Source organism: Bos grunniens, chromosome 3 (assembly GCF_055505025.1).
Source record: "Bos grunniens cultivar Pamir isolate PY7600 chromosome 3, Bosgru_T2T1.0, whole genome shotgun sequence".
In the NCBI taxonomy this organism is placed as follows: domain Eukaryota; kingdom Metazoa; phylum Chordata; class Mammalia; order Artiodactyla; family Bovidae; genus Bos; species Bos grunniens.
Window position 1 is genome coordinate 96,906,528 of NC_141167.1, and position 24,913 is coordinate 96,931,440.

The 24,913-nt window shown below is 37.0% G+C and overlaps 1 long non-coding RNA gene across 4 annotated transcripts in view; it reads right to left on the bottom strand.

Annotated features, from left to right (window-relative positions):
* Window positions 1–1,338: 1,338 nt before the first annotated feature.
* Window positions 1,339–24,913, bottom strand: part of LOC147376181 (uncharacterized) — a 34,637-nt gene continuing 11,062 nt past the window's right edge. Inside the window, exons 3-6 of one of the 4 annotated variants that reach the window (XR_015160820.1) lie at window positions 18,698–18,835; window positions 11,597–11,655; window positions 2,505–2,643; window positions 1,339–2,354 (exon numbers count right to left, since the gene is read on the bottom strand). This is a non-coding gene — a long non-coding RNA (uncharacterized LOC147376181). Of the gene's footprint in view, window positions 2,355–2,504; window positions 2,733–7,608; window positions 11,656–18,697; window positions 18,836–24,913 lie in introns of those variants that run through there. The other 3 variants (XR_015160818.1, XR_015160819.1, XR_015160817.1) reach the window with 3 other exon arrangements.

A 24,913-nucleotide genomic window follows, 5' to 3' on the forward strand; every position in this document is an offset into this window, starting at 1 on the left:
CAATTTATCTACCTGTGTTCTTTATCTGATCCCTTCTTGTCTCTTTCAGGACTTTGCTCCAATGGTTGCATTCTCTTCCTTTCTATGATCACCCTCCTCAAACACCATATACAGTCTCAAGTACCTCTCATTTAAGAAAAAAATAAGGAAAAAGAAACTGAATACTATTATTAATCCAAAAATCTTATAGTCACTTCCTTGGTTCTCTTCTTAGCATGTTCCTCCAAACAGCCTACACTTCTATCTACTTTCTCGTACTCTCTCGTACTAGTTAACACTTGGCAGCATGTCTTAGCTGCACTCACTTACTCAACCGGACCCATTTCATAGAACAACCATAATATTTTTTGCAATGCTAAATCCAGTAAGTACTTTTCAGTGCCTTTGTGTGGCATCCAACATTGTTGCCTATTCCTAGTTCCATTTTTTAATTTTATGACTTCTGACAACAATACTCTCTCCTTAGCTTTTTCCTTTCTCTGGCTTTTCCTTATTGGCTTCATTGACTGAATCTACTAGTAGCTGTATCTACTCCTTAAATGTTAGCATTCCTGAAGAATCTATTCTTGGCTCATGACAGTCAGTTGACTTGATATTTCTGGTCAATGTTACTCTTCATTATCTCAGAGCTTCAGCTACCACCCTGTGCCAATGGCTTTCAAATTTCTGCCTCCAGTCCAGATCTCGATTCCAAGTTCTAGACCACATATATTTATTCAACAAGTACTTAAACAGTACTTTCTATGTTCGAGACACTGAATTTTACAAATATTACTTAGTTTAATCCAGTAACAACCCAAAAGGTGTATGGATGAAGAAAACTCGGACATTGACAGGCTATATACATTGCCCAAGGTCACATAACTGGTACATGACAAAGCAGGAAACTGAACTCAAACAGCCAAGCTCCAGTGTCTGTGTTGTTAACCATTATGCTGTCCTGTAGTTATACTACGTAATTTCTTGGTGTCTTCATTTTTATATTCCTTGAGTATCTTTAACTTATCATGTCCAAAATCATATATCTCCTCTCTCTAAAAACCGGCTTTTCCGATTCTAACCAACATAGGCTAATATTCAAAGACTCCTTTAATGTAATATTTTAAAGTTATTTGTTCAATATTTAATGGGATATGATGGGAGAAAGTGACTTAATAAACACTATATACTCATATCTTTATGATAGAGACTTCCTATATCACCTGAAAAATAAAATATTTTGATATTTTTGAAATTGTCTTTTATTTTACAGTTTTCATCACTTCAAAATAAATTACCTGTTAGTAAGGACGAAGTTTCACTTCTTTGGACATCGTCTTTTAAAAATATATTTTAAGGGTTTTTTTATTTATAGGTGAGCAAAGTATTTTATGACCACTTTTTGAATAGTAGCATTTTATACAGATAATGTCAAATAAAAGAGATGCTATTTGAATGAGTGTTTCTAGATCCAATAGGTCAGACTCCCTCTTCACACATGTGATAGAGTTTTAAAGTAAACAAAAATTACTCTGGAATTAAACTTTGTTAACATGTCAGTGAATATTTTATCCACATAGAATCTCTACAACACTGTAGGTAAATCCATCTTAATGAGCTATTCTAAATGCTTCTAAAACCACATGCCAGATTTACAAATAAAATTCCTTAGCACTTTTTCTGTAATATTTGAAACAGAGAATGAGGTATAATTAGAATTGTGAGGACAAATAAACTCACTGTTCATTTTTGTAAATATTTCCTGCAATATAATTTGGCTTCATGTTGTGAAATTCAGTGCAACAGGCCACCTAGCAAGATTATAGTCATGTCAGCAAGTAGTCAAATATTATCTTGCTGTACATGCTTGCAGTGTCAGTTCTACCAAAAAAAAGAAAAACAAAGTCTTGCAATCAATCAACTTTTAGTAACAAAATATTTAAAGTAATATTCTGATATAGCAGAGGTTGAGTGTTGCTCTATTTTATTTTTCACTTTATATTCAGGAAAATGTATACTAAAATAGGAGAAACAGAAATACATTCACTAATTCACTTTCACTCATCAAAGCAGCGGAGAAGGCAATGGCACCCTACTCCAGTACTCTTGCCTGGAAAATCCCATGGACGGAGGAGCCTGGTGGGCTGCAGTCCATGGGGTCGCTAAGAGTCGGACACGACTGAGCGACTTCACTTTCCCTTTTCACTTTCATGCATTGGAGAAGGAAATGGCAACCCACTCCAGTGTTCTTGCCTGGAGAATCCCAGGGACGGGGGAGCCTGGTGGGCTGCCGTCTCTGGGGTCGCACAGAGTCGGACATGACTGAAGCAACTTAGCAGACTTAGCAGCAGCAGCATCAAAGCAGAGTACATCTTCTGAAATTTAAAAAAAAAAATCTCAGTAAGTTTTTCTCTCTTTAAGTTCTTTTCAATCAATCGACCTCTTAATGAACACATTAAGATGTTTAAGTTTTAGCTAGTAAAATAAACAAATAAAACACATCACATGTTCTAGGTAAACAGCACCTTGCCATACTTCAGTTAAGTTCAGAATTGTAGTTGACAGTAGGTATTGGCCGCAGGTGACTCATATCTGCTTTCAGGCTTGGGGACAAGACACCTTGCAGCTGCACCTTGCAACTTGAATGCATGCTTCCCATCATTCCTCAAAAGAAGGAGGGTGGCATCAGTGAAGGGCTGCTTTTATTCCTCTTCCACGTGCTATATCATTTACCAACACTGGGAGCAATTTACCTGGAAAACACCAATTTAAGGGGTTGCATGTGAAAACTTGAGTCATTAACTGGCCCCATAGCTAAAATTTATGACAGTGGTGTTTTAGTATCTTTTATAGATTGACGCCTTGGGCAGCTGCTTACAGGCCTGACTCAGCAGCTAACTCTGCATTCTCCTCATTTGTGGACTGTGAAAAACATCTAACCAATGAGATCTAAGAAATCAGAATCATCAAAATTCTTCTCTATCTCTCAATCCTCTTTCCAAATTCACCATATTATTAGTACAAAGCTTGTGGGCTATCCTGGTCTGTCATATACCAATCTATACACCATATTAGGAACAGTTAGCATCACTCTTTCTTCTCCACTTTCCTCATTCTAAGCCACTTGAAGGTAGAAATTTTGCCTTAGTCTTCTTTATCCCTAGTCCCTAAGGCAATACCTGACCTATAGCTCATGATTTTTAAATAATTATTGAAGGAATGAAATTAGCACTTGTGGCAATGCCTGGCCTATAGCTCATGATTTTTAAATAATTACTGAAGGAATGAATGAATCCACCTCTGAGCCAGCACTAGGAAAATTGTCCAGAAGATAATGTAAAGCATGGGAGAGCATCACATAGTTATTTGAAGATTTAGATACAGAACACAAAAAAATCCATAGCCCCTCTTTCAAAGATCAGGATACCAAAAGTAAGTGGCAAGTAGCACTTTGGGGATGACTCACTAACAACATGCAGAAAACAACCACCTTTCTTTATACTCTGCTTGGATTGTCCATAAAATTTGGTTCTTCCAGTTGAGGAAGCAGCCATCTCTCTCAATAGATGGTGCTGTTTATGGTACAAAGAGGTCAGCCTCTCTTTTCTGATATGTGGTGAAGCTTTAAAGTTAGCCAAGATTATGTAATAAACATTGTAACATATATGTTTTATCCACATAGATTTGATAATAAATTCATAAGAAATGAGATTCAGTTTCACAAATTTGAGAACAGAGAGACTTGGGCCCAAATTAGGGCCTCTGCTCTGCTTTTTAAACTCTTTGATCCCTCTTAACTAAATTTCTGAATATTCCCATGCTTCAGTGAATTGTATATGCACTGTTTTCCTTCAGAGCCAAAGCCTCATAATTTGTACTCCAGGACTCAAGAGTTTCATTGCCTCAAAATCACATTTAGCTTTATTCACAGGTCTATAGCTATTTTGATGCTTAAAAAGTCTTACAAGGACCTTTACCAATGGTTTTTTAAGTTTTCTGAAAGAACTCCAACTGTGTGTATAAGAAAAACAGCAAGCCTTAGTGAATCCACCCCAGACATCAGATATTTCAAAAGTTCCTTGCTACATTGGACCTGACTTCCTTTACATGTGGGGATTTGAAATATTCAAGGGAGAAGGGTCTCTCTATAAGAAGCATCTTTCTATTCTCTTGAGAATGTCTTTACCTTAGATCTAGATCCAACTTTTGAAACATAACATGATGATTTCTACTCTTCTCCTTTTTCCTTTGTTTATTTCTTTACCCCAGTTCATTTTGTATCAGACTCATATTCTGGTGTCTTATCCCACATGGTATTTACTCTCTTTTTTTTAAACCAACTTTTTTGTAGCTTCAGGTCTATTTTCTTTGATAGACTTTACTTTTAAATAACTTAAAATGTTACTCTTTCTCAATTAAAACTCAGAAATAATATTACTGTATGTCTTCTTAGGAGCTTCTTGCTTACTGTTTCATGAACACTGAAAATAGTAACAGGAAGGTATTTGATTTAGTCATAAATAAAAGAAAAACTATTACAGATATGAGTTTATTTGCAACAAGAAGTCTAGAGATAATCATGGGGGTTCCAGATTGTTACCAAGGAACTAGAATTCAGCTTTCTGCTTTGTCAACCTTTGAAAGTCAGAGTATGCTAGGCTGTGCTGCTGTGACAAATAAGCAGCATGTCTTAGAAGTTTCAGTCAGTTCAGTTGCTCAATTGTGTCCAACTCTTTGCTACCACATTGACTGCAGCACACCAGGCTTCCCTGTCCATCACCAACTCCCAGAGCTTGCTCAAATTCATGTCTATCAAGTCCATGATGCCATCCAACCATCCCATCCTTTGTCATCCCCTTCTCCTTAGAAGTTTAACACACACAAAAATGTGGCTAGTGGGGATGAGATAGTTATTCAGGAAACAAGGTTCCTATCTTACCCTCAACATGTAGTCAAGGTCATTGTAGAGGGAAAAAGAGTGTACAGAAGATCATGCATGGGTGGGTGGGTGTGGGGCTTATGATGAGGGGAGGAAGCATGGTACAACGCTTGAATTAATATTCCTTTAGCCAGAACCCAATCGTGTGGCCTTCTTTTATATCTCATTGGTTACATGATTACCTCTAGCTGCATGGGAGTCCAGAAAGCATTATTTCAGTAAGGAAGAGTAGGGAAAAGATATGTGGTGGGTACCTAGCAATGTCTACCACAGGAATAGACTGTTGAACAATGTACAGTCTCAGCCTTTCATGTATTTCTATTATAATATGGGAGATAAGCTAGATCAAGAGTGCTACAGTAGAGATTTAAATGAAATAATCATAGGAATTCATAACACAAAGCAGCTAACTCTTTTTAGAGGACTTAAGAAAGACTTCACAGAGCATATAACATTTGAATTAGCTATTAATGAAAGATTGGGACTCTATTAAGTAAGAAGTACAGATGGAAGAGTGGATGATGTAATATTATAATTGGATTTATGTTCTTTGCAAAAAATTACTTAGTCATTGGAGTGATACCAGAAAATTTTCAACAAGGGAGTAATAGGACTGGCTTTAGCATTGAGTAATTGGTGCAAAGGTGCACTATGTAACCATACAGCTTAAAAAATTGCCAAGATCCAGGAGACACATATTTTTCAATTATGGGAAAGGAGTGATATGGGAAGAGGAAGAAAGGGGTATAAGCCAGGGATCCTGAGCTCTATCTCACCTCTAAGGCCTCTGATAGTGAGACTCCATTCAGGTGACCCTCCAACCCCCAAAATGTGTTCTTTTAGCATAAAAATAAACAGTTCTTGAGATACAGCTTTCAGTTTTCCCAAGAGGACCCACTGAGTTTTGATCATTAAAGTCTAAGAATAATTCCTTTCCTATAAGCCGAAGTGGAACTCCCTGAAACTTTCATTCACTTGGTTTAATTTTCAATGATTAAGGTAATGGTATTCTTTGGAAATATAAAGAATGGCTATGAACATTTACCCCCAGAAAAGTATATGTATATGCAAAACTCACAAAAAATCCCAAATGAACTTTTTGGCCAACCCAATACTTTGTTGGGTTTGGAGGGCTACTTGAAATTTTTCCACAGATGCCCAAATTAAGAACCCTTAACCTATAGCAACTCAAATAAAAGCCTACTTACACTTCTGTATTACAGTTTCTTGAATATTTGAAAACTCTTTACATATTTTTCCTTTGCTTGTCAAACACTGATAAGCCTTACTATGTTCAAATACTTTTCAAACATTTTATTATTATTAATTCATTTGATTCTTTTGCAACGTTTGATTCTTTAGCAACATTATATATTAGGCACTATTATTTTTCCCTCTTTTACCAATGAAGAAGCTGAAAGTACAGAAGAAGTAAATAATTTCCTCAAAGTCACAGAGCTACTAAGTAGAAGAATTAAGATTTGAAAGTAGACAGTCTTGCTTCTGAGTGTCCACTTAGCACTGTGATAACTTATTGATGTTTAGTTTGGAAAAGAGAAGTCCAACTTCTTTGACTATGTTTATATTTCATAAATTTTAGGCCCCTCATTCTTTTCTAGACAACGTATTCTGACAATATCCCTTTAAAATGTGTTGCCGAGTTCCAAGCCCTGCCCTGTAAATGCATCGGTGCAGCCCCACACCAAATCAGCTTGTTCTGAAAGCCACTAAGGGGTCATTCATGCTGGGGAAGAACAGGATAAAGGAGGAGGCCTATGGGTCTTCTTCAGCTTCACACTGTTCTGGGTCCTCTGGGCTAGGGTTCCGAATAGCTCTGGGATGGATATATCTGCAAGACTTTGTTATGTAATGTAACAAATTTTTTGTTATGTAATATCCCAGACAAAGTCTTGCATGGATTCTTTTCCACTCAGAACAAATCCTTTTCCAGGCTGCAAATAATCATCCCTAAGAGAATTAAGTGGTCTCTAATTAAGAACAATACTACTAAATCCTCACCTGAACCACAAAATAACCACACTTGAGGAGTCCACAGTCCTAAATGGAGAGGGACTGTTAATCTATGTTGATACCTTTAGTTCGATTTTATTTTATTAGATGGATTTTATAGTGGTTATTATCTCCTGGTTTACATAATCCTACACTTCCCTTAAGGCAAAGTGAATTGAGATTCATTGGACTTTGAATTTACAATCCAGTGCAGCTGGCAGGGCTGGGATTCAAATTCAATACCACAGAACACCACACTCGTAGATACATGTTTGGAAAGTTGGGGGTTGGTGGGGAGTTGCTGGGATGTGATCCATCAAATTGTCTGAGGTGAGGTGTTTGGGAATTTGTACTACAAGCGAATCTAAACTTCAACTAATTTGACTTAAAGGTTCCATGACCTCTCTTAAGTGGGAGACTCCCTTGCTCCAGAGTACTTACCCTCCATCTTTGTCTGTTGCTAATAATTTAGCCAGCGACAAGGCATGCTTAAAGATCAGCTTTTTTCCTGCAACAAACATGACTTCAGTCCAAGTATTTAAGCACCTGAACTCAAGTGAGGATAATAAATGTCAAAAGGATATTTATAGCTTGGTATATGGAGACTTTCCAGGTCCCTGTTCTGCAATAACACAGATCCATCTGCTAAGGGCATTAGAGTTGTGTGTTGTTGCTTTTTTTTTTTTTTTTGGATGATAGGTTCTGAAAATAGAAAACCTGCAGTATGCAAAGATTGACATTGATTTTAACCCTTTCCTACTCAAATAATTATTGACTTAGTAGTTAATTACTGAGGGTAAAGTTTCTCTACAATTCCTGGCCTTTGGATGCAAGCCCAGAAGAAACCTTAGCTCAGTCTTATATAAGCCCCTGTCATCATTGTGCTGATAGATCTACCTGAGGATTTACTGTATACTTGTCAGACTTCAGGGACCTGGGGTTAGTCCACTCCCTAATCTATCGTTGGAATTATGATTGCTTTTACTGCTACACCATAAACATGGTTACCACTTGAACTATTATAAACTAATGTATTTCTGTCCTAAAGTCTGAGAAAGAGTACCTTTAAACACCTACAAAGAGAGTTTATATGTATTTGTACCAGGAGGTCATTTAATTCACTTCTATGATTGGCAAGGGGAGGAATAACCTCTCTGGTTCCTTTCCATCTGTGTTCCCCAACCTAGAGAATTTCCATAAAGTGAAATGAAAGTCAGTTAGCTTCGAAATCAGAAATTTAATACATTTGTTGAAATTAACACTAAAGTACAAGTCTAAACAACACAAGATATGGAAGAAAAATGTTGTCTCTTCTGTCACTAATAATTGCATATTCTCTGCAGCACAAAAGAAGACAATACTTTTAATATGAGGAGTATGTCTCACTTTACAACTGTGCTTGTTCTGAAATAGTATGCAAATTACATTTTGCACAATATATTTTCCCTTATAGCAGTGTCAAGAATATATCATTTCTAGGTCAACAATCGTCATTTTCTTCTCTTTTTAAATTTAATTTTAGTTTTACAAAGATCCCAATTGGTCTGCACAAACTACACCTCTTGTTCTATTTACTAATTTGTTTCATTTTCACTCCCATTCTGTAGTGCCATACCTTGCTGTCATTCTAAATCAACTCCCCGCATATGCTTGATTTTAAATCTTTTCTTGATCTGCATTTCTCTAATAAAGAGTCATGTTGGACATCTTTTCCTGTGCCTCTTGCCCATCTGTATGTCTTCTTTGGAGAAGTGTCTATTTAGATCTTCTGCCCATTTTTTGATTGGGCTGTTTGTTTTTCTGACATTGAGCTGTATGAAATGCTTATATGTTTTGGAGATTAATCCTTTGTTGGTTGCTGCTTTTGCAATTATTATTATTATTATTATTTTTTTTTTTTGCTTTTGCAATTATTTTTTCCCATTCTGAAGGTTGTCTTTTTAGTGAAAAGTGGTTATGGTTTCCTTTACTGTGCAAAAGCTTTTAAATTTAATTAGGTCCCATGTGTTTATTTTGTTTTTAATTTCCATTACTCTAGGAGGTGGATCAAAAAAGATCTTGCTGTGATTTATGTCAAGGAGTATACGCCTATGTTTTCTTCTAAGAACTTTATAGTTTCTGGCCTTACGTTTAAGTCTTTAATCCATTTTGAGTTTATTTTTACATATAGTGTTAGGAAGTATTCTAATTTCATTCTTTGTACTGTTGTACAGTTTTCCCAGCACCATGTATTGAAGAGGCAATCTTTTCTCCATTATATATTCTTGCCTCTTTTGTCAAAGATTAGCTCACCATCGGTGCATGGGTTTATCTTTGGGATTTCTAGCTCATTTCATTGGTCTATATTTCTGTCTTTGTGCCAATACCATGCTGTCTTGATTACTGTAGCTTTGTAGTATTGTCTGAAGCCAGGGAGCTTGATTCCTCCAGTTCCATTCTTCTTTCTCAAGATTGCTTTAGCTATCCAGGGTCCTTTTTGCTTCTATACAAATTGTGAAATTTTTTGTTATAGTTCTGTGAAAAATGCCACTGGTAGTTTGATAGGGATTGCACTGAATCGGTAGGTTGCTTTGGGTAGTACAGTCATTTTTCACAATATTGATTCTTCCAATCTAAGAACATGATATATCTCTCCATCTGTTTGTGTCATTTTTGATTTCTTTCATCAGTATCTTAGTTTTCTGCATATAGATCTTTTGTCTCCTTAGGTAGGTTTATTCCTAAGTATTTTATTATTTTTGTTGCAATGGTGAGTGGGATTATTTCCTTAATTTCTCTTTCTGACTTTTCATTGTTACTGTATAGGAATACAAGGGATTATTTTGCATTAATTGTATATTCTTTGACTTAAATTCATTGATTAGCCCTAGTAATTTTCTGGTGGCATGTTTAGGGTTTTCTATGTATAGTTGTATCATCTGCAAACAGTGACAGTTTTACTTTTTCTTTTCCAATCTAGAGTCCCGTTATTCCATTTTCTTCACTGACTTCCATAACCAGGACTTCCAAAACTATGCTGAATAATAGTGGCAAGAGTGAACATCCTTGTCTTTTTCCTGATCTCAGAGAAAACGCTTTCAGTTTTTCACCACTGAGGATGATGCTTGCTGTAGGCTTGTCATACATGGCCTTTATTATGCTATGGTAGATTCCCTTTATGTCCACTTTCTGGAGAGTTTTTATCAGAAACAGGTGCTGAATTTGATTTGTCAAAAGCTTTTTTTTTTTTATCAATTGAGATGATCATATGGTTTTTATTCTTCAATTTTTGATGTGGTGTATTACACTGATTGATTTGCAGATATTGAAAAATCCTTGCATCCCTGTGATAAACCCACTTGACCGTGGTGTGTGATCCTTGTAATGTGTTATTGGATTTAATTTGCTAGTATTGGGTTGGTCAAAAAATAAAAATAAAAGACATTTTTACCAAAAACTTTATTAAACAATGTCTTCACTATTTCGTTCCTCTACATTCTGCCATTTTTCAGGCAACTTCACGATTCCACCTTCACAAAACTTTTTATCTTGTTGAGCAAAGAACTGTTTCAGGTGCCTTTTACAATCTTTCAGAGAATTGAGATTTTTTTTTCCACTAGGAGTCGGACACAACTGAGAACTGAACTGAATTGAACTGAAACTGAAGAGAATAAAGACCAAACTAAATGGACATCCAAATGTGTAGTGTCTGGTGAATATGGCAGATGAATCAGAATTTTCCAGCCAAGCTATGAGAGTTTTTACCAGGTCATCAAAGAAGCTTGCTGTCTTGCATTATCCTGATGGAAAATTATGAATTTTCTGTTGACTAACTCTGGAAGCTTTTCATTGAGTGCTGCTTTCAGCTAATCTAATTGGAAGCAGTACTTGTTGAAATTAATCATTTGGTTTTCTGGAAGGAGCTCATAATAGAGAACTCCCTTCCAATCCCACCATATACACAACATCACCTTTGGATGAAGACTGGCATTTGGTGTGGATGCTGGTCACTCATTTCTTTTGCCCTATGATCTCTTCTGTTCCACATTATTGTACAGTATCCACTTTTCATTGTCACAATTTGTTTTAAAAATAGAAATTTAAGTTTCAGTAGAGAATCACATGCAGAAACACAGTTAAGAAGGTTTGTTTGTCTGTTTGTTTAACTTATGTGGAAACAAAATATCAAAAAGATTAACATTACCTAGCTGATACAAATGATTTTCCACGCTTGATATGGATATTTTGAGTATGACAGCTGTCTCCTGTGTGGTATAACATTGATTGTTCTCAGTTAATGTCTCAATATGATCACTATCAACTTCAACTGCTCTACCTGACTAGGGAGTATCATTCTGCTAGAAATCTCCAGCACAAAACTTCACAAACCACTTTTGACACATTAGTCACAGCATCTTCTCCATATACTAGATAAATCTTTTTTGCTGTGTTTCAGTATCATTTTTGCTTTTCTTGAAATATTAAAGTAAAATGTGCTAAAAATGTTGCTTTTTTCTTCCATCATTAATATTAAAATAGCTACACAAAAAATTACCAATTTTGATGAATTTTTTATAAATGCATACTGATATGCCAGCTGTCGAATTATACTGTAACATAATTGTTTCAAATGAAGTCAAACACAAATAAACACTACTAGAGCCATCTTATGGAAAAAACTGAGCAGACCTTTTGGTTACTCCAATATTTTGTTGAGGATGAATATCTATGTTCATCAGTGACAGTTGCTGAAAAAAAAGAAAATGAGAGGCCATCATCAGTGATGTTGGTTTGTAATTTTCTTTTACGTTATCTCTTTGTTGTCTGGTTTTGGTATCAGAGTGATGGTGACCTCATAAAATACATTTGGAAGTGTTCCCTCCTCTGCAACTTTTTGGAAGAGTTTCAGAAGGGTAGATGTTAACTCCCCTCTAAATGTTTGATGGAATTCACCTGTGAAGCCACCTGATCCACCTCACACCAGTCACAATAGCCAACATCAAAAAAAAAAAAAAAAATCTATAAACAAATGGTGCAGAGGGTGTGGAGGAAAGGGATTTCTCCCACACTGTTGGTAGAAATGTAAACTGGTACAGCCACTATGGAGGTGATGGAATTCCAGTTGAACTATCTCAAATCCTAAAAGATGATGCTATTAAAGTGCTGCATTCGATATGCCAGCAATTTGGAAAACTTAGCAGTGGCCACAGGATTGGAAAAGGTCAGTATTCATTCCAATCCCAAAGAAGGACAATGCCACAGAAGGTTCAAACTCCCACACAATTGTGCTCATTTTACATACTAGCAAGAATATGCTGAAAATCCTTCAAGATAGACTTCAATAGTACATGTACCGAGAACTTCCAGGTGTAAAAACTGGATTTAGAAAAGGCAGAGGAATCACAGATAAATTTCCAATATCTGTTGGATCATAGAAAAAGCAAGAGAACTCAAGAAAAACATCTACTTCTGCTTCAGTGACTATGCTAAAGCCTTTGACTGTGTGGCTCACAACAAACTGTAGAAAATTCTTAAAGAGATGGGAATACCAAACCACCTTACCTCCTCCTGTGAAACCTATATCCAGGTCAAGAAGCAACAGTTAGAGCCGGACATGGAACAATAACTAGCTGAACGTTGGGAAAGTAGTACATCGAGGCTGTATATTGTCACCCTGCTTATTTAACTTATATGCAGAATACATCATGCGAAATGCTGGTCTGGATGACCCAGAAGCTGGCATCAAGACTGCCGGGAGATGTCAAAGATGACCAGGGCAAGTTCAATGCATTAAGCAGGGTACTCAAAGCCAGTGCTCAGGGACAACCCAGAGTGATGGAGTGAGAAGGGAGGTGAGGGGCGGTTCAGGGTGAGGGGACACATCTACACCCGTGGCTGACTTATGTTGATATATCACAAAAACCACCACAATATTGTAAAATAATTCAGTTCAGTCACTCAGTCATGTCAGACTCTTTGAGACTCCATGGACTGCAGCTCGCCAAGCTTCCCTGTCCATTGCCAACTCCTGGAGCCTACTCAAACTCATGTCCATCACATCAGGAAAGTAATTAGCCTCCAATTAAAATAAATTAATTAAAACAAAAGATTGCTGGGAGAAACATCAATAACCTCAGGCATGCAGATGACACTACCCTTATGGCAGAAAGTGAACTGGAAGTAAAGAGCCTCTTGATGAAGGTAAAAGAAGAGAGTTAAAAAGCTGGCTTAAAACTTAACACTCAAAAAACCAAGATCATTGCATCCAGTTCCATCACTTCACAGCAAATAGTTAGGAAAGCAATAGAAACAGTGAGACTTTATTTTCGTGGGCTCCAAAATCACCACAGACAGTGACTGCAGTCATGAAATTAAAAGAGGCTTGCTCCTTGGAAGAAGAGCCATGACAAAGCTAGACAGCATATTAAAAAGCAGAGACATTACTTTGCCAACAAAGGTCCATGTAGTCAAAGCTATGGCTTTCCCAGTAGTCACATATGGATGTGAGAGTAGGACCAGAGAGAAGGTTGAGTGATGAAGAACTGATGCTTTTGAACTGTGGTGTTGGAGAAGACTCTTGAGAGTCCCTTGGACTGCAGGGAGTTCAAACCAGTCAATCCTATAGACAATCAACCCTGAATATTCATTGGAAGAACTGATGCTAAAGCTGAAACTCCAATACTTTTGCCACCTGATGCAAAGTGCAAACTCATTAGAAAAGACCCTGATGCTGGGAAAGATTGAAGGCAGGAGGAGAAAGGGACATAACAGAAGATGATATGGTTGGATGGCATCACCAACATAATGGACCTGAGTTTGACTAAACTCCAGGAAATTGTGAAGGACAGGGAAACGTGGTATGCTGCATTCCATGTGGTTGCAAAGAGTTGGACACGACTAAGCAACTAAACAAAAACAGCCACTATGGAGAGAATATGGAGGGTACCTTATTTTTGACAAAGGAGGAAAGAACATACAGTGGGGCAAAGATAGCCTCTTCAATAAGTGATGCTGGGAAAACTGGATAGCTACTTGTGAAAGAATGAAATTAGAACACTTACTAACACCATACACAAAGATAATTCAAAATGGATTAAAAAAAAAAAAACCTAAATGTAAGACCAGAAACTATAAAAAAAAAAAAAAAAAACTCTTAGATGAAAACATAGGCAGAACACCTGATGACATAAATCAAAGCAAGATCTTCTATGACTCACCTCCTAGAGTAATGTAAATAAAAACAAAAATAAACAAGTGGGACATAATTAAACATAAAAGCTTTTGCACAGCAATGGAAACTACAAACAAGGTGAAAAAACAGCCCTCAGAATGGGAGAAAATAATAGCAAAGGAAATGACTGACAAATAATTAATTTCCAAAATATATATGCTGCTCATACAGTTTAATATCAGAAAAGCAAACAACCCATTCAAAAAGTGGAGAAAAGACCTAAAAAGACATTTCTCCAAAGAAGAAACACAGATGACTAACAAACACATGAAAAGATGCTCAGTTTCACTTATTATTCACTTGATTGCCCATTCCTATCTGACTCTTTGCAAACCCATGGACTGCAGCACACCAGGCTTCCCTGTCCATCACCTACCCCCAGAGCTTGCTCAAACTCCTGTCCATTGAGCTGGTGATGCCATCCAACCATCTCATCCTCTGTTGTCCCCTTCTCCTCCTACCTTCAATTTCCCCAGCATCAGGGTCTTTTCCAATGAGTCAGTTCTTCACATCAGGTGGCCAAAGTATTGGGGTTTCAGCTTCTGCATCAGTCCTTCCAATGAGTATTTAGGACTGATTTCCTTTAGGATGGACTGGTTTGATCTCCTTGCAGTCCAAGGGACACCGAAGAGGCATCTCCAACACCACAGTTCAAAAGCATCAATTCTTTGGCACTCAGCTTTAGAGTCCAACTCTCACATCCATACATGACTACTGGAAAAACCATAGATTTGACTAGATGGACCTTTGTCAGCAAGGTAATGTCTCTGCTTTTTAATCTGCTGTCTACTTTGGTCATAGCTTTTCTTCCAGGGAGCAATTGTCTTTTAATTTCATGGCTGCAGTCACCATCTGCTGTGATTTTGGAGCCCCCCAAAATAAACTCTCTCACTGTTTCCATTGTTTCCCCATCTATTTGCCATCAAGTGATGAGACTGGATGCCATGATCTTAGTTTTTTGAATATTGACTTTTAAGCCAGCTTTTTCATTATCCTCTTTCACTTTCATCAAGAGGCTCTTTAGTTCCTCTTCATTTTCTGCCATAAGGGTGGAGTCATCTGTGCATCTGAGGTTATTGATATTCTACTGACAATCTTGATTCCAGCTTGTGCTTCATCCAGCCCAGCATTTCTCATGATGTACTCTGCATATAAGTTAAATAAGCAGGGAGACAATATATGGCCTTGATGTACTCCTTTCCTGATTTGGAATCAGTCTGTTGTTCCATGTCCAGTTCTAAATGTCCTTTCTTGACCTGCACACAGATTTCTCAGGAGGCAGGTAAGGTGGTCTGGTATTCCCATCTCTTGAAGAATTTTCCACAGTTTGTTGTGATCCACACAGTCAAAGGCTTTGATGTAATCAATAAAGCAGAAGTAGATGTTTTTCTGGAATTCTCTTGGTTTTTTGATGATCCAACAGATGTTGGCAATTTGATCTCTTGTTCCTCTGCCTCTTCTAAATCCAGCTTGAACATCTGGGCGTTCACGGTTCACATACTGTTGAAGCCTTATTAGTAGAGAAATGTAAATCAAAACTTCAGTGAAAGACCACCTCACAGCAGTCAAAATGGCCATCACCAAAAAGTCTACAAACAATAAATGCTCAAGAGGGTGTGGAGAAAAGGGAACCCTCTTGCATTACTGGTTGGAATGTAAATTGATACAGCCACTATGGAAGACATTATGGAGATTCCTTAAAAAACTACGAAGAAAACCACCATATGATCCAGCAATCCCACTACGAGGCATATTCCCTGAGGAAATAAAAACTGAAAAAGTCACATGTATCCCAATGTTCACTGCAGCACTATTTACCATAGCTAGAACATGGAAGCAACCTAGATGTCCATTGACAGATGAATGGATAAAGAAGCTGTGGTACATATATACAATGGAGTAGTACTCAGCCATAAACAAGAACACATTTGAGTCAGTTCTAATGAGGTGGACAAACCTAGAGCTTATTATACAGAGTGAAGTAAGAAAGAGAAATATAAATATCGTATACTGACGCATATATATGCAATCTTGAAAGATGGTACTGAGGAATTTATTTTTGGGACAGCAATGGAGAAACAGACAGAAAACAGACCTAAGGACATGGGAGTGGGGAACGGAGAGGGTGAAATGTATGGAGAGAGAAACATGGAAACTTACAATACCATATATAAAATAGATAGCCAATGGGAATTTACTGTATGACTCAGGGAATTCAGACAGGGGTTCTGTGACAATCTAGGAGGGTGGGATGGGGAAGGCAATGGAAGGGAGGTTCAGGAGGGAGTGGACATGGGTGTACCTATGGCTAATTCATGTTGATGTATGACAGAAAACCACAAAATTCTTTAAAGCAAATATTCTTCAATTAAAAAAATAAAGTGAAAAAAAAAGAAGTGGAAGGACTGAAAAAAAAATTAAAAATAGAGCTACCATATGGACCAGCAGTCCCACTCCTGGACATATATTCTGAGAAAATGATAATTCAGAAAGACACATCAGCCCAGTGGTAGCTGCAGCACTATCTACAATAGTCAAGACACGGAAGCAGCCTAAATGTACATTGACAGAGAAATGGATAAAGTGTGGAACATAAATACAATGGAATATTACTCAACTGTAAAGATAAAATAATGCCAATGGCAGCGATACGGATGGATCAAGAGACTGTCATACTGAGTGAAGTAAGTTAGACAAAGACAAATAACATATGTGGAATTGGAAAAAAAGGAGGTACAAAGGAACGTACCTACAGAACAGAAACAGTTACAGATGTAGAAAATAAATTTGTCATTATGGCAGGGCAGAGATAAATTGGAAGACTGGTGTTAATATGTATATACTACTGCATAAAATAGATAACTAATAAGGACCTACTCTATAATAAGGACTATAGGGAATTCTACTCAATACTCTGTAATGGCCTACGTGGGAAAAGAATCTAAAAGAATGGTTACATGTATAACAGATCCACTTTGCTGTATACCTGAAACTAACACAGCATTGTAAACCAATTATACTCCAATAAAAGGTTTGGGGGAAAAAATTACCTTTTCTTTATAAAAATCTTTGGAAAATGGCAGTGGTTATTTGTGAGCATGTCATTTAATTTACACTACCGCTGCTGTGCTATAGATACCAGCTATCTTCCTTTTTTTCGCTTAACAATATAGTTTTAAGATATAATCTTATTTTTATGCATATATTCACCTTGTGGCTTCTGGTTTCTGCTAAGTACTACATCATCTGCATCCACCTTATGTTAATACTCCCTCAGGGTCAGGACCCAGACTGCTATCATCTCCCTGCTACCACAAACAACACTATAATAAAGAGTGCTTTGAGCTCCTATTTCTTCTCTATCCAATAATAGAAAGCCTTTAAGGAAATATTCAAGTGCATTGATAGATTCCCTAAGTAAGAAAACATGCAGAATCCTACTGAAAATTAAGTCTATGGCTATTTTTCTTACTATGCAAATAATTATCCTTAATATGTTTGTGGTATAAGTTTCATGTTCGGACTTATATACATTTGACTTCCATAAAGATAAAACATCCATATGAAACAATTTGGACATTCTTCCAGCTCAGTGGGATTAGTACTTTGCTCTCTTTCATTTAAACTGTCTCAAGTAATCAGCTTTCTTCTTTGAGATACTGTATCCCAGGCCAGTAGATATGACTTCTTGGAAGTCCTAACATTTGGCTTACATTTACCTTTTCTTATATTGATCTCAAAAGAGTGATCTCTTCAGGCCAAATTCCTCCCTAAAGAAATTAGCAGTGTGTAAGGTTAGCTAAAATCACAGATTCATAATAAGAACTCTGTAACTATTTGGGTTCAGGAATAGACAATAGTAGATGAAGGTAAGACAGCTTTGCAGATGTCCCTACATCTATAACCAGGGGCTGAAATTTTATGATAGGTCCTTAGGAAAAAGTAATGTTGAGTCTATTCATTTTTTTGTGATAAAGATAATTTAAAGCCTGGTAAGTAGACTGATTCAATTACAATGTGTTGGGGGAATACAACATCTTAATTAACCAATGTTTACTGAATATTTATTATATTTGAGGCATTATGATAAGCAATGGGATAGAAGAATGTGGAATGTAAACATTAATAAAATATTTATACTTGTAAGATTATTAGTAGAGGGAGAGGTTCTTGATATGTGAATAACTAACAGAGGAAGATAAGACTACAGAAACCCAATTCAACAAATATTCAGTTCCAACCAAATAGGGCTGTCATTTTAAGTCCTCATCAACACAAATGACTTTGGTGTCCGCCCTCACAATCTGCAAGAGGTGGAAAACAAGAAAATAAATGTGATTAAGTCTTATGGAAACTATGATGGAAAGAATGCAGAAAGAGACAAAAAAAGTCAGGAGAGTGGATGATCCATAAAAAGAAAGTATGTGGAATTATATATAATGTGGCCATCTAACAGAGCCCTGTGAAACATCAATACTTGGAGACAGGCAAAGGAAAAAGAGAAGCAAAACTAAATTGAACAAGGAAAAGACACAAATGCAAATATTAATAATACATACCCTTGGATATTGCAAAAGCCAAAGTAGGTGGCTTAAGGAAACTGGGAAGAAGGACACGGTGGGAAGACATGGAATCCAGCAGTCTGAGATTACTCCAAGGATGTGAATGAAAGTATCCATCAGGAGGGTGGGGCTAGCCTGGGAAGGAACACAAGCAATTCTTGAAGACCTATTATCCATTTTAAGAAATAAATCAAACCCATGGATCCAAAGCCACTTTGAAAGCCCTCTTATTCCGTTCTTCCAGAAAGGGAACCACTCTTCACCATTTTGTACTGATCATTCCCCTACTCTTCTTTAAATCTTTATTGCTTGTGTATTTATACATAAATAATATGTTGTTTTATATATGTTAGAACTTTTTTGTATTCTGTCACTTCTTTTTTCTACTCAACATCTGTTTTGAGTTTTCCCCATATTAAAATTAGCCATTTGTGCCTTAACATATTTTCTTCCTCAGTCTTGCCAGAGATATATGTATGTATTTCACATACATAATTATGTTCTTGAGAAACTGTATTCTCAAATGTGCAGGTAAAGTTCCTATATCTATTCCTTACATCAGAATTACTTATTGTCTTTTTCAGATCTTCTAAATCATAATTGTTTGCCTTTTTTGTTGTTGTTGTTGTCACTGAGAGGTGGAATGGATTTGCCCATTACTCCTTTTCTTTCTATTCCTATATTGATCTATTTTCAAGTTATGTATTTATATTTACCCAAGGTTAGAATGAAAGTGAAAGTCGCTCAGTTGTGTCCAACTCTTTCCAATCCCATGGAGTATACAGTCCATGGAATTCTCCAGGTCGGAATATGGGAGTGGGTAGCCTTTCCCTTCTCCAGGGGATCTTCCCAACCCAGGGGTCAAACCCAGGTCTCCCGCACTGTAGGTGGATTCTTTACCAGCTGAGCCACCAGGGAAGCCCAAGAATATTGGAGTGGTAGCCTGTCCCTTCTCCAGATCTTCCCAACTGAGGAATCGAACCGGGGACTCCTGCATTGCAGGCAGATTCTTTATCAGCTGAGCTACCAGGGAAGCCAAGTTTAGAATGGTTGTATGTATTTTAAAGTAAAAATATAATCAAGAATAAAGAGGGCCACTTCAAAATGATAAAATAGATAAAAGTTTAGAGTGGTTGATTTTATCATTTTTGAAGTGACCCTCTTTATTCTTGATTATATTTTTCTTTTAATATGTTTGTTATTAATATAACTGTAATAGCTTATTTAACTTAGTATGTATGTTGTAGTTTTTTATCTTATTTTCAACACCTTCTTGGTTCTTACACTTTAGTGTTTATCTCTCTTTTAAAAAAAATTTTAACTTTGTAATTGAACTATAGTTGATATAGAATGTTGTGTTAGTTTCAGATGCACAGCAAAATTATTTAATATTTTTGAAGATTATATGCCATTATAGGTTATAACAAGATAGTGGGTATAATTCCCCGTTCTATGCAGTATATCCTTTTTGCTTATCTATTTTATGTATAGTAGTTTGTATCTGTTAATCCAGACTCCTAATTTGTCTTTCCCCCCTTCCGTCTCCCTTTTTGTAACCACAAGTTGTTGTTTTCTATATCTGTGAGTCTTTTTCTATTTTGCGTATATATTCGTTTGTATTAGTTTTTGGAGTGAAAGTGTTAGTCTCTCAGTCAGGTCCAACTCCTTGTGACCCCAGGCACCATAGCCCACCAGGCTCCACTCTCTACAGAACTCTCCAGGCAAAAATACTGGACTGGGTTGCCATTCCTTTCTCCAGCAGATCTTCCCAACCCAGGGATCGAACACAGGTCTCCTGAATTGCAGGCAGATATATTTATTTGTATTAGTTTTTAGATTTCATAGATAAGTGACATCGTAGAGTATTTGTCTTTCTCACGGAACATCATTTTCTCTAGGCCCATCCATGTTGCCGCAAGTGGCCGTATTTCATTCTTTTTTGTTGCTGAGTAATTTACCATTTTGTATGTGTGTATGTATGTGTATACCATATCTTCTTAATCCAATCATGTATTGATGGACATTTTGTCTCCATGTCTAGTGTTTCTCTCTTAAATAGCATATAGATGGATTTTTGTTATTTTTATTTTAAATGAATGTGTTGACAATGAACCTTTATTGTGATATATTTGAAATATTTTACCAACTTATTCTGTACTTTACTTTTTTTGTTTTATGTTTTTACCTCTTTCTTGTATTCTTTTGAATGCACTGAGATTTCATTTGCTTCTTTATTCTGGCTTTCTACTCTTTTGGTTTGGACATTACTTTTTCTACTTTGTTAGAGGTTATCCTTGAAATTTTAACATATGGATTACACATGACAAAGTGGAGAATTAATTAATATGCTTATCCCCTCTCTAACCAATATAAGCAGCCATGGCACACTTCAGGCACTGCCTGTTGTGTTAGCTTATCAATCCTTTCTTCTTTAGTTCTTAATATTATAATTTTAGTCCTTCACAGTTTTGTTTTTTTTACCTATATTTATGTATGTTAAGCAACTCCTTTTGTCATAGTTTATTTCTATAGCTCAGACATTCCTTCTGAGATCATCATTGTTCTTCATGAATAATTTCCTTTAAACCTTTCATCAGCACACAGTGATCTCAGTTATTTTTTGTTTGAAATGGCTTTATTATGTGCTAATTCTTCTGTAAAACTTTAAAAATATTTGGCTGTGTGGGGTCTTAGTTGCGGCACACAGGACCTTCATCCTTATTGTGGCATTCAGGATGTTTAGTGGTAGTACGTGAATTCTTAGTTGTGGCATGTGGGATCTAGTTCCCTGGCTAGGGATTGAACCTGGCCTCCTTGCATTGGGAGCATGGATTCTTAGCCACTGGACCATCAGGGAAGTCCCTATGTGCTAATTATTGAAGGATGGTTCACTGTAAATAATATTAGTGTTCACCTGAACTGAACTGAACTGAGAGCTATATTTCAGCATTTTCTAGATATTGCTCCATAGTGTCTTTGCTTTCACTGTTCCTCTTGGGAAGTCAGTTGTCAGGCTATCTGTCATTCCATTGTAATAAATCTATTTTTCTATCTGGTACTTTTAAGATTATCAGTTGACTTTGGTAACCTGCTGCATCTCTGTGATATGTCTAGGAATGAATACATTTGATTTATTTTGTTGTTTGGGATATGTTGTGTTCTTTGATACTAAAGAGCCATTCAGTTCAGTTCAGTTCAGTCGCTCAGTCGTGTCCGACTCTTTGTGAACCCACGAATCACAGCATACCAGGCCTCCCTGTCCATCACCAACTCCCGGAGTTTACCCAAACTCATGTCCATCAAGTCAGTGATGCCATCCGGCCATCTCATCCTCTGTCGTCCCCTTCTCCTCCTGCCCCCAATCCCTCACAGCATCAGGGTCTTTTGCAACGAGTCAACTCTTCGCATGAGGTGGTCAAAGTATTGGAGTTTCAGCTTTAGCATCAGTCATTCCAATGAACACCCAGGACTGATCTCCTTTAGGATGGACTGGTTGGATCTCCTTGCAGTCCAAGGGACTCTCAAAAATCTTCTCCAACACCACAGTTCAAAAGCATCAATTCTTCAGCACTCAGCCTTCTTCACAGTCCAACTCTCACATCCATGCATGACCACTGGAAAAACCATAGCCTCGACTTGACGGACCTTTGTTGGCAAAGTCATGTCTCTGCTTTTCAATATGCTATATAGGTTGATCATAACTTTCCTTCCAAGGAGTAAGCATCTTTTAATTTCATGGCTGCAGTCACCATCTGTAGTGATTTTGGAGCCCCCCAAAAATAAAGTCAGCCACTGTTTCCACTGTTTCCCCATCTATTTCCCATGAAGTGATGGGACCGGATGCCATGATCTTCGTTTTCTGAATGTTGAGCTTTAAGCCAACTTTTTCACTCTCCTCTTTCACTTTCATCAAGAGGCTTTTGAGTTCCTCTTCACTTTTCTGCCATAAAGGTGGTGTCATCTGCATATCTGAGGTTACTGATATTTCTCCGGCAATCTTGATTCCAGCTTGTGTTTCTTCCAGCCCAGCGTTTCTCATGATGTACTCTGCATAGAAGTTAAATAAGCAGGGTGACAATATACAGCCTTGACGTACTCCTTTTCCTATTTGGAACCAGTCTGTTGTTCCATGTCCAGCTCTAACTGTTGCTTCCTGACCTGCATATAGGCTTCTCAAGAGGCAGGTCAGGTGCTCTGGTATTCCCATCTCTTTCAGAATTTTCCACAGTTTCTTGTGATCCACACAGTCAAAGGCTTTGGCATAGTCAATAAAGCAGAAATAGATGCTTTTCTGGAAGTCTCTTGCTTTCTCCATGATCCAGCAAATGTTGACAATTTGATCTCTGGTTCTTCTGCCTTTTCTAAAACCAGCTTGAACATATGGAAGTTCACAGTTCACGTATTGCTAAAGCCTGTCTTGGAGAATTTTGAGCATTACTTTACTAGCATGTGAAATGAGTGCAATTGTGTGGTAGTTTGAGCATTCTTTGGCATTATCTTTCTTTGGGATTGGAATGAAAACTGACCTTTTCCAGTCCTGTGGCCACTACTGAGTTTTCCAAAATTGCTGGCATATTGAGTGCAGCACTTTCACAGCATCATCTTTCAGCATTTAAAATAGCTCCACTGGAATTCCATCACCTCCACTAGCTTTGTTCGTAGTGATGCTTTCTAAGGCCCACTTGACTTCACATTCCAGGATGTCTGGCTCTAGGTGAGTGATCACCATCATGATTATCTGGGTCATGAAGATCTTTTTAACAAAAATCAATTCTGAAAAATTAGATTTTAATCTATTAATATGGTATGTTCTTCAATTAAGCCTCCTTTAATTCCTCTCAATGATGTGTTATAGTTTTCTGTGGTCTTTCACATCTTTCATTAAATATAGTCCACGTTTTAAGTATTTAACATCTCTGTTATTTTCTGCTTTTTATTAGTACATGGAAATATATATTGATTTTTATATATTTTGCATCCAATAACCTTGTTGAAATCATTTATTCTAATCACTTATATATAGATTCTTCTGCATTTTCTAAATATAGAGGTGTACTATTTACAAATACTATTAGCATGACTTCCACCTTGTCAGTGCAGATGCCTGCAGAAGCCCATGTGTTATAAATAAATTGCTAGAATCCTGCATGATCTGTAGTTCATGAGTCACAAGATCAATCAGAATCAGCACTGTTTTTCAGATTGCTAACTTGTCTTCACAAACATTTAGTCCAACAGCTCATTGAACTTTGCCCAGAATTTTTGAAATTCCCATGGGGTTTGATCTGTGTAAAATTTCAACCTGAAAAGGATTTGTCTGGAAATTCAGAAATTTTAATATAAAATATTCCCCTCACATGTAAACAAAGATTTTACTGGCAACACTGACATATAAACAAACATGGATCCCTCTAAACCATATACTATACTATATCGTATACAGTACTAGATCATGATCTTTATTCGGCATTCTCAAACACAAAGTTCATTACTGAGAAAGAAAAAAGAATGAGATGGTGGGTGATTTAGAACAAATATTCATGTTGAATTTGGGCCTACATAGAAGTTTATAAATTAAGTTTCATCAGTTTTATTTTTGTAAAGCTTAACTGAGATAAAATTTCCTAATTTAACTCATGTCCTAGCAGAAAAAATTTTAGGCTAGGGACAAAGCCGAGCAGAGGAACTAAACACAGATGAGAGGATGCATGCATTTACGTGCTGGTATTCCCTTTAGGAAGAGAAACTAGGCCTCAATAAGGGGGTGGAAAGCAACTTTAGAATGTGTGCATGAGTTTTCCTCTGCTTGAAAAAAATCTCCCCCCTCCCCCAATCTTCCCCTGAACAGTTCTCCTTACCAGTCAAGTCTCAGTTTAAATGTCACTTTATTAGGCTCTTTTAAACCAATGTCTCAATCTAAATTTGTCTTCCTCATGTCATTCTGTTATATTTAACTTCTTTATCATAAATTTAAATTTCATATTTGCACATTTACTAGTGGTTCTCAAACTGCAGCATGCTTAAGCAGCGCTTGGGTAGCTCATTAAAAATGTAGACTCCTCAACCTACCCGACTTTAGGCTCTACTGCAAAGCCACAGTCATCAAGACGGTATGGTACTGGCACAAAGACAGAAATATAGATCAAGGGAACAAAATAGAAAGCCCAGAGATAAATCCACGCACATATGGACACCTTCTCTTTGACAAAGGAG